Raw genomic sequence first — 17275 nt, forward strand, 5'->3', positions numbered from 1 at the left:
TAACTGACAGGTGTGGTATGTCTTGATGTAAGCTGCGATGTGTTTCTTAAAGGTGCAGTGTGTAGAATTTAGTGGCATCTTGCAGAACAGACTTAACAGAAATTGAATACAATATCCATAAGTTGGTTGGTATATATATATATATATATATATATATATATATATATATATATATATATATATATATATATATATATATATATATATATATATATAGGACAGAAAAAGAAAAAGTGCCTTTGTCTCACCACATTTCCTCCAGCAGTCTGATTTCATTGATGTGTTTATTTTAGAAAGTACATTTGAAATAATGAAAAATCTTGTGTATAATTTCCATCAAATTTCCTCCAATATTTAGAATTTGCTGTTTTATGAATTTCATACTTGCATACTTGCTTCCATTCATCTTCATTCAGCTGATTTATTTCAGTGATCCAGTTTTGTTGGATGCTATTATTGGTGTCCATATTGTTCTCAAGAGTTTTATATATTTTTGAGAGTTTATGATACCTTGTTATGATGTTTAATCAGAAAGCTAATTAAAGGGTGCATTTCTTTACTAGTTTGGCTTTTTAAAAATTAGAAAGATAAGTCTTTACTTGCAGATATTTATAAAAAAAATACTTTGTACCAAATCATATCTAGATACTAATGACTGGAATAAGTTTATGGTATTGTTGGTCAGCATTTTGTTTTTAATCCTTTTGATTCCTATAGTGGCAGTATCATCATCATCTGTTCTGCTTGGTTCAAATTGGGGATCTGATCCCATTTCTCAGAAGTATTCCAAATCATTACTTATGTTATGGGTTTTACATATATCTTTTCAGCTTTTTAGTGTGTTATCTACCCATCTGTTTAGCCCTTTGATTTGTGAATAATCCTTTTTGTCTATATACGGCAGTGTTTTCATGGATATTGGTATGGATTCTCTCTCGATCGATAGCCACTTTGCTTCTGCTCTGTCCATCGACCGTCTCGTCATTGCATTTATTTGTATTGCATTAAAATAGCTCTGAAGGTTGGGGAACGATAAACCACCACATTCTTTTCTTTGGTTATTCCCTATAAAATTAGTTATTAATCCATTCAACTGTTTAAAAGATGCTGTAGGAATTGGTATTGGTAATGTATGAAACAGGAAGAGAAACTGTGGGAGGATCATCAGTTTAATTGCATCTACTCAGCAGAAAATGGAGTCTGGTATCATTTTCCACCTATTTGGTTTGTGTTTGATTTTGTTCTCTAAAGGCTGATAATTAATTTCATACATTTCGTTAGAAAATTCCTAAATATTTCATGTGGCTCTGATTCCATTTTAACTTGAAATTATTCTTAGCTGTGGTTATCGATTCACATTTCGTTTCATTTCATTTATATCCTGAGAGTTCACTGTATTCTTTGATTGTTTTTCTTATAGTTTCTGTACCAGATCTGTGAGATACAAATGAGTATCTTCTTAATAACAACCACAATGTCAGACACTGGACTGCAGGTTTTTAATGAAGCAGAAGATTTGCTCTTTTTCTATCATCTCAAAGGAATTCAGTCCAGTTTAAAATCCTTATGCAAGGTTTGCACACTGAGCACCGAGAGTACACAGCTGTAGGACGATGTACTTGAGGTCCAGTAGAGAAGATGTGTGGATGTGATTAGATAGCAATCAGCGTACTTGACACGCAGTTCAGTACAACACTTTGATGAGACCTGGGAGGTGTGCGTTGACCTGAAGAGACATTTATGTATATCTTCTGAGAACTGTAATTCTAGTGCTAATTGCAGTAGTATTTCATCACCGCGGCTCACTTATTATTCAAACAGTGTGGCATCCATCACTTTTTGTGTGCAAAACCTAGAAAAACAATCAGACATCGAGTGAACTGCGAGGGAGTCCACGTGTTGTTCCACACTGATTTGAAAAGATCAGTACAGTGTGAAGGAGGAAAGATGTGTCTCATGTGAGGTTAACGACTGCTTTGGGAAATGTTTAGCTGCATTGTGAATGTTGCCTTTGAGATGAGGGGGAGCTCAAGTCTTTTTTCAAGGGCTCCCCTGTAATTTCACACTCTGTATGCAGACAGACAAAAGGCTAAAATGAACCAATTTGTCAAGAATTGCCAACAATGAAAGTCGAAATTAGACTCGTAAATGTGTTTGAGCGTTACTGCACAAGGCTCAGAGAGAATAGGACATTAGACCACGGGGAGTTAAAGAGACTTACTGTACAGCACTGGGACTGGGAAGTTAAGGCCAGACCACACAGGGAGTGACTGATGAGGGTCTTAAACTACCAGAGGAAGGCTGTTCTCTAAAGGGCTCTTTGTTGAAGAAGGTTAAGGTATGACACATCAGGATCTGGTTTCTGTTCAGGAGGTGAGTGATTACTGCTGTACTCTGCAGGGATGGGAGTGCAGAGCTGCACAGTGGGGAGATTAGCCTTTAGTGAGGAGGCGCAGAGCGCCTTTGATAAGTTTCTTTCCTCCAGTTTTTACATTTTTCTATCTTCCCCGGGGAAGTAAAAAAACGTGTCTGGTCTTCGGTAGGGCAACCGTGTAGCTGCTATTCCATGATTTTCATACAGGAAGTTCTGCATTTCAAGTGTCACTTTTATGTCGAGTGATAGAGTCATGCTCATGTCATATCAGACAAAAATACTGTCATCCCCCAGTGGCAAATGTAGGCTGGATATATCAGTCCCATGTGGGATCACTAGTCGTGAACACAGGAAGTTACACGGCAGCAGAAAAATATCAGGATAAGCTGGATGTGTTAACGCATTTGCTATATCAACTTTATAAGTCAGGATGTTGTACTGGATGTGTCACTGACAGCTTGTTTTGATATTTTCTTGCATCCTAGTTGACTAAATGTAAATAATGCACCTCACCTAGGGCGCCCCCCTTTGGCTCAGGGATTAAAGACGTTGACTATTTCTGGTCCGAGTGGAACATCATCGGTTCAAGTCCAGCTGGGGACATTTGATGCATCTCTCTTCTCTCCTCCTGTCATTTCTCTACTGGTTCGATCAAATGAAGGCATGAAGTGTCCAAAAAAATAAATAAATAAAAATAATGTGGCTTTAACCATCATGTACTTACTATGGTCGCAATATTTCTTAAACCTTAATCATGTTTATCTGAGAGCTTTGAGTTGCCTAAATATGACCATAAAAACATTTTTCATTGCTATAGTCAACAGAATTATAATATTATTATAGCTGTCATTGATGTTGCCTAACAACTTTTTATTGAGATATTTTCTTTTACTCTGTAGTGTTTCTTTTATTTCATATTACCTTTATTGCACTGTAGTTTAAACAGTAGGTGTTTTACTATTGGCAAACAATGATATTTTAATGAACTTAAAATGAATATTGTATCTCTAATGTAGTTTAGAGTTTAGCCTGTAACAAGACCTACTTGAGCTGCTCTTTAGGGCTCGTTCAAAAACACTTTGGGCATTAGAACATTTGCCGCTACATTCAATATAAATATTTTAACGATTAAGTGTGTGGGAGGTGCGCTCGCATTACGATTTGAAAAAGGATCAACTATGTTTTTAAAGTTCAATTTTTGTCACAGTAATTATTCAACTAGCAAAATGATGAGCACATAAACTGCACCGAACAACATGTTAATCCTAATATTCTCCCATAAGAACAGCATGAGTGCTACTTCTTTCTTTGAAGCTTCATGCATGATGTTAGAGAAATGAATTCTAGCTACAACAGCTGAGAAGACTGGGACAAAGAAAGAAGAGGATGTTTTTCTCCTGGTTAAAAGCCTCTCTGTGGTCAGCTCTTGGTACAAGGGGAAAGTAACAATCTCCCTTCCCATCAAGCTCAACCAGGTAATCAACCCTACCACTGTGCACGGGATTTAATATATCTATGATCCATTTTTAGGTTAATGGAAAGACTTGTTTGACTGCGAAGCCTCACACCACCAGGCCTCTTGGCACAATTAATAACTCACCTCAACACACTACATTTATACCTTTTAGTACCTAAAAACATTTAAGACCACAGTGTTGTTAGTTCATTCATGTTCTGTTCAAAACCCCATTTGAAACCACATGGTTTCTCTTCACAATGTTAAACTGATTTACACATCAAGTTGTCTGCGTGAAGCAATCTTATTGGTCAAAGACTGCTGATAATCCCTCTAAAGCATTCACCACTGAGGTTATTGCTTTTTATGTTTCAGCTTGTGGTAAGTTTTATTCTTGTTCTCTCCTGCTGTTTCTTATTCATGTTCACTACTTTGAATAGAGTCAGTACACACATATTAATATCTGTTGAGTAAAAGCCATAAAACCCTCGAGCACGTTAAAATTATTGGTACTTTTCAAAATTGTTGTTTAGTTGTCTGGCTGCAACCTTACTCTTTTGATTCACTCTCGGCGCTCTCATAGCGTCATTTTCAGGCGCAGCAGGCAGCCGTTGTCAGAGAAGAAGCTCTTAAAAAGCCACTTTACACAACCAGCTCAGCACCAGTTACAAGCTAACAGACACAGTTGTGGACTCACTGGTGAACATAGTGGAAAAATCATGCAGTCTGTTCAGTTGGTCTGGAAATTATATGTCGACAGGAGCAATATCCAAACTCACAAAAAGCTTGAATACCACCACCGAATACCACATATCCTTAGACTTTAATCCAAATACACACAGCTCAACAAGAAAAACGCATTCAAACTTTAATTAAGTAAAAATGCTGTTAAAAAAGAATGAAAGGTACCTGATTACAGATGACTACATATCTAATCTCTCAGTTCAACATATCAAAAAAGTTCATGTTATGTCAGTGTTGTGTTCAGGTTCAGTTAATTCAGGTTCGTCTCATTGCTTTTATTCACACAACAGTGGCAACACTACTTTATCTTAGTTCAATGTGTCTGTGAAATAAAGAAAGTGCTCCATGGGGTTTAGCTACAGCCACTGCTTTAGCTCTCATTCCTTTTAAATGAACAGGTTTTAACATCACCACATATTAAAAAGTTTAAATCCACAGTAAGATGTAAGAAGATTGGAAAAACAGCAGGTTTGACAGCTTGCAATAAGCCTCCTCATGGAGAGTATTAATGCATTTATTTAATATATTATTAGGTAATGGGAGAATTAATATGGTAGGGGGGGAAAATATCCAGAAGTGAAGTGGGCTTGGACACTGTTTTTGAGTGCTGACCAAGTTTCTTCCAGCTCACTTCTATCAAAATGTGGTAAACTCTTAGAGGTGCCAAAATGCACCTTCTGTTAGTCCTTATTAATGGTGGCAGAGAGAAAACCCAAAGCACTGAAGCTTAAGAACACCATAAGTAAATGGTGAATGTGCAGAAAACATGTCGCATGTGTCACCACTTTGTGTGTGCACTGGTACCAAAATCCCCACATTCACACACAGAAACACAGGTAGGAAGATAAATCACCTTATTACAGTTTTAATTACTCAAATACAAAGCACTAGATTTTGACAAATTGGCTACGGCTCTGTAACTGCTCTTTCTACAATGTCTACTCTGCTCGGCATCAAATGGTAGGCAAGATCGTAATCGCACAATTAAAAGTACGCTGCATCAAAACACACTAATATCACCTCCAGCCTGGGAGCACGCTGAAAAACACCTCGAACAATAATCAACCTCATTAAGATCATTAACACATTTCAGCCCACTTCATGGCTATTTCAGCAAGGAGCAATTAATTAAGGCCTAATTTTGCACTGCCTGCTTAGCGCTCAAACAAACACAAACGATTAAAAGGAAGTCCATAGAAAAAGCAACACCCTTGAATAATGCAACCCCCCCTCCAGTCTCTCCCCAGTTGTATGATGGCGATGCAAATCTACGTGGCAGTCCAGGCGTTCACTCCGCTCCGTCAGAAGCAGGGCTCTTTGTGAGGCCAGTCCTCTGATGTCAGTCAGCTGGGAAAACAGAATCAGTGCACTTGAGATCAGCTCACTCGCTCCAAGCCACCACATAGAGCAGACCGTCTCTTTCTCGTGTTCAGAACGCTCTTTCTCCTCGTCTCCGGCCGCTCTGCCGACCCTGTTGTCGCCGCTTGGCTGCTTGCCTGTTTTTTTCCTTCACCCGCCTCTCCTCAGATGCAACGTAATCACCTCTAGCCAGCCCGCACACCTAATCTCACTCCTCTGCTCGTCTGCCGAGACCTGTAAGGAAAAAGAAGAGAAGCAACAACAACCCCCCCCTACTAACATTCTCTGAGCCCTGCGAGTAAAAATGTCCATAAAGCCCCGTGACACATGCATTACACACGAAGTGAGCTATGGTTGTTTTTCCCTGGCCGGCACAAAACAAAGATGCTTTTCTTTAGTTTCAGTCTGACCAAAACCCTTTTTCCTTTTCTTCTTGCTTGTGCATTACATTCCAGCCATGAAACATGTGACGTACAGCAGCATTTACATATTTACATGACATTTTAAACTGCAGTGTACATGTAGTCAAATGTTTAAATCTGTGTTCACCATTTGCTTCCGTCCTCACAGTTTTGATCTCCAATCTGTTTGGTTTTCTTTGCCAACATATTTAAGGGTTCCTTCAACAATCCTCCCAGTGACAGACACTACCTAAAGGGTTGAAGAGCCAAAAGCATCACTATCATCAAAGAACAATCTTGATTCTCCCTGTGCCTGCAATCTGAGGATTCTCTCGACATTTACAAAAAAAGCCCTTCACTTTTTAAAGTTTGGAGGGACAGTGTTGCATCACAGCTATGAAAAAAAGTCTGTAAAGGGTATCATGCCGTGCATAACAAGACAAAGAGCTCTGTTTCAATAATTCAACATTAAACAGCTTGCAGCAGCTCATGTTGCATCTCTGGGACTGAATCTGTGGATCAGTGGCCTGAAGTATGTCTATTTGTGTCTAGAATCTGGCCCAGAGTGAACCACTGTGAAAAACCACCGGCCTTTACAGGAATGTGTCTCATGTAATGCATTAAGCTTTGCCCCACGGTCTGTGTCCACGCCAAGTTAACATGTCTGCTGGTTAGTGAACTAATGGGAAAACCATGTCTGTGTTGGCCCAGCGCTGCTGGTGTCCAGGCTCCATTACTGTGGGGGTTCACGAGGACGTGTTGGAGCAGCACAATGTGGACCGCAGCACTCAGCCTCTTATGTACCATGCTGGCTCAATTTTCCTTTGTCTCTTTCTCTATATTTGTATCTTCAAGGCAATAGAAGGCGTCATTTGAAATGCATTAATAAAGGCCTGTAGCACACGCAAGAGACGTCAAACAAAAGAAATACCATATTACCCCGCATATGAGACATTTTATTCTGAAAATTATGTTTGAAAAAGCGGAGGTCAACTTATATTTAAGGATGAGACAACTGCATGTTCAGAAGATCAGATATTCTTTTCTAATGGAGAGAGCAGTCTCCTACAGAGAGTGTTGCATGATGGGTTGTTTGTAGCCTTAATGTTGCTAGGCTAGCAAGTTTCTTCCAGTCTGTTTATAGAGTAATGACTTCCAGTTAGCCTCCATTCCACTATCTTCTGTAGCTCAACACAATCTCTTATTCAGCGTTTCTTTCATGGCCTTTTTGAAAAAATTAAGCAAGTTCCTCAAGTTAAATTTCCATATATGTCCCCACCATTCACTCATGGACTCGTCTCCTCTGTCGAGTTGTACCATTTAGCCCACAAACATCGTCTAGAACTTATGGGAAACATAAATATTGAACAAACAAAAATATACAGGATTGTTTTTCATAGAACATATGAAGCGAGCCACATGACAAACTGTTCAGAAAGATTATGTTGAGAGTCTGGATTTATACTTATTAGCATCTGGAACAAAACCAGTTGGACTTCAGCTTTCTGTAGTGAGTCAGTGTTTGGTGAGTTCAGTTTAATCTGCAGAAGTTTCTGAAGGTCGGCAGTAACATATTTTTCTGCCGCAGAGGAAAGTGAAAACAAGTCCAAAGCGTCTTCCGATGTCTTCACTACAGAAACGGAATGACTTGACCACAGTCTAAGATGATGAGGAGCTTAAACAGACAGTCTGAAAAATGTTAACCCGCTGGAGAAAAAATGATTTTGACTGCTTCTAAGAGCCTGAGAGTAGGGAGAGTGTGAGTGTTTGACTGATAAAGATACACAAATGTGCAATTTATATTCTGCTCTGATGGATTTCACTTTTACAAGAAAAATGCTTCAAGGATGAAGACTCTCTTGGATTAAAAGTATCTCAAAGTGTGAAAGTATGCCCTATCTTTAAAAAGTCTTTTTTTCCAAAAAAAACAGCCCAATATGGTAGTTAAAGTATGATGGCTGGAAGTTTGTGATTTATGATTACATAGAAAAAAGTGTTTTCATGGCGTCATACATGCCATGCGGCCCTTTACTGCATCACATAAACTCAGCGTTGTATAGAGCACAAGATTAAAACAGCTGAGTCAAAGGCAGCGTCCAGTGGAAAACGGTTTGGACATTTCTGTAAAGCAGGCATGTGTGAACAGATACGTATTTTCATGAGTCAGTGGTTTCCACGTATAAAGAATGCAGGAGCTTAGTGTGAGACTGCCATGCTGCATTATGTGCCACGTTATTGTTGTTATGCATACAGTCTGTGTTTGCTTCCTTCACCTTTTTTTTTTCTAAGCAGGGCTAATGTTCCTTTTCACTCCCACTCTGCCTCTCTGAGAAACAACATGTCTGCTTCTCTCACAGGACCAGATGATGTTACAGTCAGCGCTGTTGGAGCAATTCACATTCAAAATAGATCTGTGGGACATCTTCATCGGCATCAAGGAGAATAAGTTCAGGAGCTTTCATCTTTGTGTAGACAAATAACCTGACAGCGTCTGCTCTGTGTCACGTCGTGAACATAAGATCTCTATCTCTCGAACCTTCTCTAGTTCTTTCTTAGTAAAAATTTGATTTTCTAGACACTTATAGTTGACTTCATGCAGAGTGTTGAGGCTTCTCCTAGATCTCGCGGCTTATATTGAACCTCATGATGCTGTGCACAAAAGCATTTAGATGTATTTCACAGCATTAACAAAACAGGAATCAGAGAATTTCAGGAGAAAACGCTCTACATCGTACACTTTGTTGACCATGGTGTGGCACTTGACGATGCAGAAACGAATTCATGCTCTTGTTTTTTCCTTGTCTTGACTATTGCAACAGTCTTTTAACTTCTAGCGCACATAGAGGCTGCGCAGTACGCATTCATCCGACAACCAGGTTAAAACCTCTGTATACTGAGAAATACGGATTTATCTGGCGGTGGCGGTGATAAGCTGAATCAGCTTTGTGTGAACTCGTTTGAAGAGCTTGAATGTATCATTTATATGTAAAAGTTCTGCACTTTGGGTTTAAGGAGAAGTTTTATGGAGAATGTTATGTGCCTATTTTATTGGATCTCAGTGAAATATTTTACTTTTTACTCCCTTTTATTGCATTTTATTGCTTATTTGCATCCTTTGAAGTGCCTCAAATGTTTTCAGCAGCAAGAACCTTGAGGTGCATTTCATAAAATTTATTATTATTATGTCGTTAAAATTCTTCAGCCTGCTTCTGCTCTCACACTTTTTTCCCTCCTCATCTCAATCTCTGTTTTTTTATTCACTGTCTCAGTGGTCCAGCCTATTTTCCCTCTCCTATACATGGATATATGTGTGTGTGTGTGTGTGTGTGTGTGTGTGTGTGTGCGTGTGTGTGTCCTCTCTCTTAGTGGGTGTTTTCATTTTTGTTGTTTCTGCTGGTGAGTGTGTGTGGGAGTGTTTGAGGTGTTTTTAGTTATTTTTCCAGTGTCTTGTTGTGAGTTCCTGCATTAAAGTGCATGAAATTCAAAATTATTCTGTACCTCCCTTCATCTCTCTCTCTTTCTCTCCGCATGTCCTCCCCTGGCAGCTGTTTGATGTCATGACCCAACATCCAATTATCTGTAAGGATAGAGATGTCAGAAGAACCTGTGACGCATGCGCTCACGTGCGTGCACGCACACACACACACACACCAGGTGGGAAATGTGACAGGATAATTGGGGAAGGTGTAAGGAAGGAAGTACTGCAGGGATGAGAAATGAAATCAGGACAGAGAGAGAGAGAGAGAGAGAGAGAGAGAGAGAGAGAGAGAGCAACAGGAAGAGAGATATACAGGTCAGAGTGGAGGGGAGGGGGGAGAGTATGTGCTGGGACCTAAATGATCTTACAGCTGGATACAAACCAGAGATGACCAGTGTTCATGAGGGGAAGACATGGTGGAAACGGATGAAGTGGATTATAAAATATTAGGGACTTTGTCACACTGGTTTGCAGGTTCGCCATCAAATTCAGCATGTTTTTGTCATTATTTCTCTTGCTTGCATACATGATGTAAATGTTTCAAATAATCCTTTCTGTTTCCAACTTTTTAATTGTTTTTTCTCATGTAGTTTGATCAGGGTACAAAACACAAAAGGGGTTGAATGCACTCACAAAAAGAACAAACTCCATGTCCATCAAAAGCTCTGACAACATCTCTGTCCCATGGTTTTACATTACAGAAGTAACACAACAAATAAAAGCAGCCTGTAACCATCGACCCCTTATACCCTCTGCCCATTGGCTGTGGAGAGAGAATGAAAAAAAGCTAGGAATTCTGTTTTTTGTGGAGCTTTGAATGCTTCGCACCTTGTATTCCATCTATACCTACATATTGGGAAAAAAAAACGCTATACTTCCTGTGTCTTAAATCGGCTAAATTTTAAAAGTTTTAATGCAAAACGACATGCGTCCACAGCAAGAGTTTCAGCTCATTTCTGCAAATACTTCCGTTCACATTTCAACACCAAAACAGGTCATTCTCTTCCTAATGGGCATGTGCGGAGGGCAGACGAGCAAGTCAGCCACAGAAAACCAGCGAAGAAGAAACGGTTTACTATTACTGTTTCTGTGGCAGCTTCGCGACATATAATTTAATGCAAGCAGATTACAACAGTTTCAGTGAGAGAACGGTGGTAGAGCGCTACATTTAACTCTAAACAAGCTGTCAAAGTAGACAAAGAGAACATTTGCATGAAGCCCTCCTTCCTTGTTATTGTCCTTGTGTTTCTTCTTCTTCCTCTTCCAATGAAAGGCTGCGCTACTGCCACCATCTGTTCTGTCACTGATGTGACAGTGTTTCTACAAAGCTCAATTTCCCCCAAACACACACATCGATGCTTCACATTTACACGCTCTGGAGGCCATTTTGGAAAAGCTCAGTTTTCAGGGGAGAAAAACGCTGTTTTAGTCTGGACGGAAGGACAAAACAAAGACGAATAGATGCGTTTATGAATTTAGCCGGGTTAGCGTGGACTCAATCTAAGAACTTGATAGTGGCTGTATAATAAACAATCTGTAGTTAACATGGTAAAATGTGCAAAATCCCTGCTTTTGTTTTTTAAAATCTGTTTTATTTGCGTCAGTGGAAGAGAGTCGGCTTTGCTATCAGATTTAAGTGCATCATCAATTATATTTTCATCAAGTGCATCGTGGATGTAGAGACGGGATATTAGGTCATGACATAATTTAGATTACAAAATCATACAGCAGAGCTCTCACTCTGATTATCTACAGAGATGATGAAAAATCTTTGGATTAAATGAAATAAACAAAAACGTCTCCTCTTTCATCAGCAACATATTCTCATGACTCCTCTTCCTCCTTTTTTCACCGCTCTCCCCTCTTCCTCTTCTCTCTCTCTCCTCCTTTCTTATTTAATTTCCTCTTTTTTCTCTCGCTTCACCCGCTTTTCACCTCTCCGTCTCTTTTACCACCCTCCTCCATCACTTTCTCTTCATCGCTCCCTTGTCTGCCCGTCCTCTCAGCTCCTCATCCTCTCTCCCTCTCTCTCTCTCTCTCGTCTTCTTACATCACCGTCTCTCCCCTTCTCATCTTTTAACATTTCAATTCCCAAAAGTCCCTCTTCGTCTCTTCTCCCTTCATTTCCTCGGCTCTCCTCCTTTTTTCATCACCCTCCTCTCTGTGCCCTCTTTCTTCATGTCACCCTCTCTTCTCCTCTCTCTCAGTCAAATCTCCCCATATGTCCTTCTCTTCCCCTTCTTCTTTTCTTTAATGTTACTATTCTCATTTCTAAAAACCGCACGGCTTCCCTGTTTTCCTCTCTCTCTCCCTCCTTTTCCTCCTTTCTTAAGTATAACCTTACTTCTTTCCCTTTACACGTCATTTTTCTCTCTTTTATTTTCTCTCGGGATGTTTGACAAAGATAAAAAAGCATTAATTTTGACATTAATGTCGGTCACTTACTCTCTCTGGCCGGGATGAAATTGTCAAGGTGGTTTTTGGACCAGGTAAGTCCCCAAAATGTGGTTGGAGGTCCCTGTACAAGCTGCATACTGCTGCTGACCTTCAGTTGCACCAGGGGGTTTGTGAGCACTGCTCAATTACAGATCACAAATGTCATCAGCATACGTTTCACAAATGATTGTTGCTCCAAATTGTTGCTACATAGAGATGTGCCATTTCTAATATGTACCGCAGTGAAACTTGCTTTCAGTATCAAAACCACCAACAACTATTTTCATTACCGTGATTATCATCGTTTTCAGAGGAAACCATGAACACAGAGCCCAGTGTAACTTTCATTATTTCCGTGTTCATTTACAAATTTCTCTGCTTTTTAAAAAATAATTTAACTGTTAACACCCAGCAGATAATATTCATCATTCATTTTTTGCACTCTAGAAATCAATTGACCAATTTCATCAGGAAAAATTCAGGAATTTCCAAAATGAATGTGTGCATACAACACACACACACACACACACAGACACACACACACACACACACACACACACACACAGACACACACACACACACACACACACACACACACACACTCAGCTGCACTCAAAGTGATTTCCAGCAGTTGTCTTCAACTTTGAACAGTATTTAACCATTTTTGATGTTATTTCTTATGCTGAGTCTAACAAAACTGCAGTAGACTATACACTGTTCGGTGAGTTAAATCCAAATGGGATCATAGTGTGAAGTAAATTAACTACAGATTAGCACTAATAGTGGGATTTCAGGAAACATGATTACTATGATAATACTGTTTACTGTGATATTTTTACCTACGATAACTGTACCGGCACATCTCTACTCCTGCATGGGTCATAGCTGTTTGTTTTGATTAGTGAAAAGTGTCAAAATGAATGCAAGAGAAAATGATCTCATGTTGCAAATCAAGACTCCCAAGAAAAATGACACAACAGGTCAAACAAGGCTTCCTGTCCACTGTTGTCTTCTTGTTTTTGAGTTTAGTGAATGACATGTCAGAGCTGAATCGTTGTGCCTTTTAGTAGTTGAATAAGAGGATTTCTAAAATTGAATTGTTACGCATTTTCCACCCTCTCCTTCTCCGGTTTTCAATATTACCACCCTGCCCTCCTCTCTTGCTCTTTCACTCTTCTTTTTCTCCCTTTAACACTACTTCCTGCCTCCTGCCGTCCATCTCTCTCATCCTTCGCTCCCGAGGGCCTTTCCACTGTCCTTTCTCTCTTTGTTTTCCCCCTTACTCTCTTTTTTCTGCATCTTTCTCTCCCTGCCTGGGGTCTACTGTTGCAGTGATAACCAGTGTCTATCGCTGCTGTGTTACAGTGTCTGGGTGCTGTAGATAGCTTATCTTTAGAAGGCTTACACCCCCTGGGAGCACAACCTCACTGTACGCACATATACACACACTCAAAACATACACACAGGCTCGAGTGCATGTACACACACATGACCCATGCACAGAGCCGAGACCTTAACACGCTCATGCAATGAACACACACACTGCAGAGAGAGAAACGCATTCCCTCACTGTGTGTAATCATCTCCATTCACACCAATACAGATTTGAGAAATTCAGCGGATATGACCGCAGGGCCAAACAGAACAAGCCAGGATTTAATCGCTGTATCCCAGAGCCTCCGGTCTCAACACTGTATGCAAACACACACACACACACACATATAAACAGCATGTGTGAATATTCAGGGATTTAGCAATTTTAGACTTGACAGTGGGTGTCAGGAATAGAAAGACCACCAAACAGATGGGAACGGATAAATTAACTCTTATTATTTCACATGAGAATGATCAGGTTAGAATTGCAGGCGTTAAAATATCCGATAAATCGGCCCCACGCAAGGGTTTTTTCTGTGAGGTTTGCTCGTATGAGTGTTCCAAGCTGGAGTCAACAAACTCTCTTAACTGCCTGAACTTGTTGTAAATTTCAGCCTGATGGATGTTACCTGTTCATGAGCAGGTGTGCATTCATGAGATGTGCTCATTAGCATAATCCACACCCCTGAAATTGCCATGTAAAGGCCAGTTCATGGTTAGTGTGTTAGTGTGGACAGCTGTGGATTGGCCATATGTGTGCACTAGTAAACAAGGTTGCAGCGTGATAACTTTCCAGAGTTGTAAAATCCAGTCTGTGAGTGTTACAAACCGCTGTGCAGTGTTTTTCTGATCAGCCTTTAAACGCAATATTGTGTTACTCCAACCAGACTTGCTGGATCGTATTTCATTGTCTCGCTTACACCAACACAGCCCCTTGTGTTGTTATGCACAGGATTGTTTTCAGCCTGAATGCAGCTGAGGAGTTCCTGTATGTTGCTGAACAACAAGAAAAAGTCGAAAAAGAGAAAAGCGACAGTTTAATGAGAACAGGAATACAGTACATACATACTGTAGATGAGACATTCCTGTTTGCTTTTCTAGCATGTGCGGTTGATGCGCTTGCATTGCGTACAGCGTGCAGTCTCCATTTTTGGGCTGTGCACAGATGTCTGACATGGGTGGATGATGAAATTTACGTCACGCGGACCATTGCAGACGGATAGTATGAACCAGCCTGAAGGCTCCATGTTCTGCTCCGTTTGTGGGCAAGTTTCATTCACAGAAATGTTACCAAAGAGTAAAAACACAGCTGAGCTTCCAGTCCTGCTGTTAGAAATAAGAAGACAGACACCAATTTAGTGGTGTCAGTAGTAGGAGACCTGAAACTATTAGAAATGATGAATCCATCAGAGCAGCACTGTACTGTGAGAGGAACAGAGAGGAATGCTTTGACATGAAGTTAGATGCTAAAAAACATCTTTGTAAAGCAAAGTGCTCCGTGACCATGGGCACCTGGTTATGTTTTAAAATGGGGGAGCCAACTTGGAAAGATACATAATTGGCGGGGAAAGAAAAAATTGTAATTTAAAATAAAAATTCCTGCATTTCTACACCACCTAACCTCTCAGATTACATCAAAAAACAGTCACCTGCACTAGTCTAGATTAGTTAGATTGAGGATGCTATGAAAACCAAGAATGCACCAAGAACAGTAAATAACTGGATGGATCAGGACAGGAAATGATTATTAGAAGAATGACTATTTCATAATTATAATTATAAATTAATAAAAACATTGTGTAGCCTAAAATGGTAGTAGGTTGCAGGCTACTAGGCCATCTTCAAGGTTAAACAAGGACAAACAATTTATGTAAATGAAATAGTCTCATAACACATCACAATATGATGATAATTAAACCTGTGGGTTGCTATTCTCAGTACTCACAAGGCATCTTCAAAGTCAAACAATTGCAACAAATTTTATGAATGAAATGGCCTCACAATCTAATTCCAATCCCACATGTTTATTTTACATACAGGTTCTAGTGTGAGTTATTCTCAGTAGCACTACTAGCTGATGTCGTTGTAAAGTTATACAGGAATGAATAATCATAACTTCGGAAGCAGATTATTTTAATCTACTTTATCTCAAATCACTATTTTAATGCAAAACTCAAAAGGTGACTTTTGCTCCTGGAGACTTAGAGGGCCATTTCAGTTGAGGACTAGACCTTACTTCCCCTCAGAGTAAACATGCAGCTCTCATTTAGCTTGTATGAGAAAATGAGAGAATAATCATAATCATAATGAAAGCACAGCGCAGAGCGGCTGGATGAAAGCAGAAATCATTACATGGAGCAATAATTGCATCCAAAGTCTTGACTAAAACTTAAACTAAAGCAAAATAGTCTGCAGAAGTCTAAATAAGTCACTTTCCACCACTGAACATCTGACTGTTTGTTAAGTCAGACACTTTCACGCTGTGAGGAAAAGCCTCCACTCTGTCTGTCTCTCACTGCGCTGTCAGTCTGCTCCGATCGATCAGCGACGCCGTCGACTGAACCAACTCAAAGGGTGGTCCCAAAAACGTCTGATTTTTAATTACATGTTTTTGTCAGTTGCTGAAAATGGTAAGGTGATTGATATAGGTTGCTTAAATATAATTCCTGATACGTTTATTTTTAAAAAGACAAAAAGTGGGCTAGCAAAACCATAACTTTGCTCCTCCTAATTGAATAATGGGGGATGCATTTGCTCCACTTGCTCCATTTCTCAGGTGCCTATATCCATGACTAATATGAGAGGCAGTCATGTGACGGTCTCAGCGATATTAGAGGAGAGCATATTACTGGTGATGTTACACTGTCAGCTGCAACACATGATAGTGGACAGAGAGCTGCAGAGAGACACAGAGGAGGCTGCTGGAGTGAGAGAGGTTTCTGAGAAACTAGTAAAATGTAGAAGTTGCTGCAACAGAATATGCTAATAAAAATCTTAATAAGTATGTCAGTAAATTGGAAGCCTCAATGATGATAATATGGTAAACAGAAAATTAATTTTGCATCAAATTTGTTTTGATTAGGCCTAACTTGTTAATTCTGGGTTAGGGTTAGGGTTGGGGTGAGCGAGTACACCGTTATCTGTATCTGTTTCAACAACTAAATTATCTGTATCCATATTCGTTACATCAGAAATAGGCAGGGCCTAACTGGAAGTTGGTATTTTAAGTGTGAAATGGTTATGGGTTGAAGTAGGGAGAGTCGCTCAACCCTAGTATCATATTAAAACTCCAAAGTGATGCAGATTAAGACATTATAATTATAAGTCAAACAAGTGTTCCAAAAAAGTCAGCCTGTCTGTTCATGACTCGTACGACAGCTCCGAACTGTCAATTCATTCTAAGTATGAGAAAATTGATGAATGCCACAAATGTTCCTCAGTCACTTGTATGTGTCTCTTAAGAATACATCTGTTTGTACAGGTACTTCCTGCGTGATGCTTTGTGCTGCCAAATGTGAGACCAAAAAGACAAAAACATGTATCAAGTGTCCCGTTTGAAATTTTCTGCCATGGAGACATTTCTTTGTCCAATAAACAACACGATGTAATGCTGTCAGTCACAATCTCATGACCAGTCAATGGTTTATTGACCC

At 39.7% G+C, this 17275-nt stretch overlaps 1 long non-coding RNA gene across 1 annotated transcript; it reads right to left on the minus strand.

Annotated features, from left to right (window-relative positions):
• Positions 1 to 4651: 4651 nt before the first annotated feature.
• Positions 4652 to 12560, minus strand: LOC122983423. The gene is made up of 3 exons (XR_006403686.1): positions 12258 to 12560; positions 9833 to 9911; positions 4652 to 6167 (listed from the first exon to the last, which is right to left on the minus strand). It is a non-coding gene; the product is annotated as an uncharacterized LOC122983423 (long non-coding RNA).
• Between the last annotated feature and the right edge of the window lie 4715 nt (positions 12561 to 17275).

The sequence above is a fragment of the Thunnus albacares genome, chromosome 6, assembly GCF_914725855.1.
Source record: "Thunnus albacares chromosome 6, fThuAlb1.1, whole genome shotgun sequence".
Lineage (NCBI taxonomy): Eukaryota > Metazoa > Chordata > Actinopteri > Scombriformes > Scombridae > Thunnus > Thunnus albacares.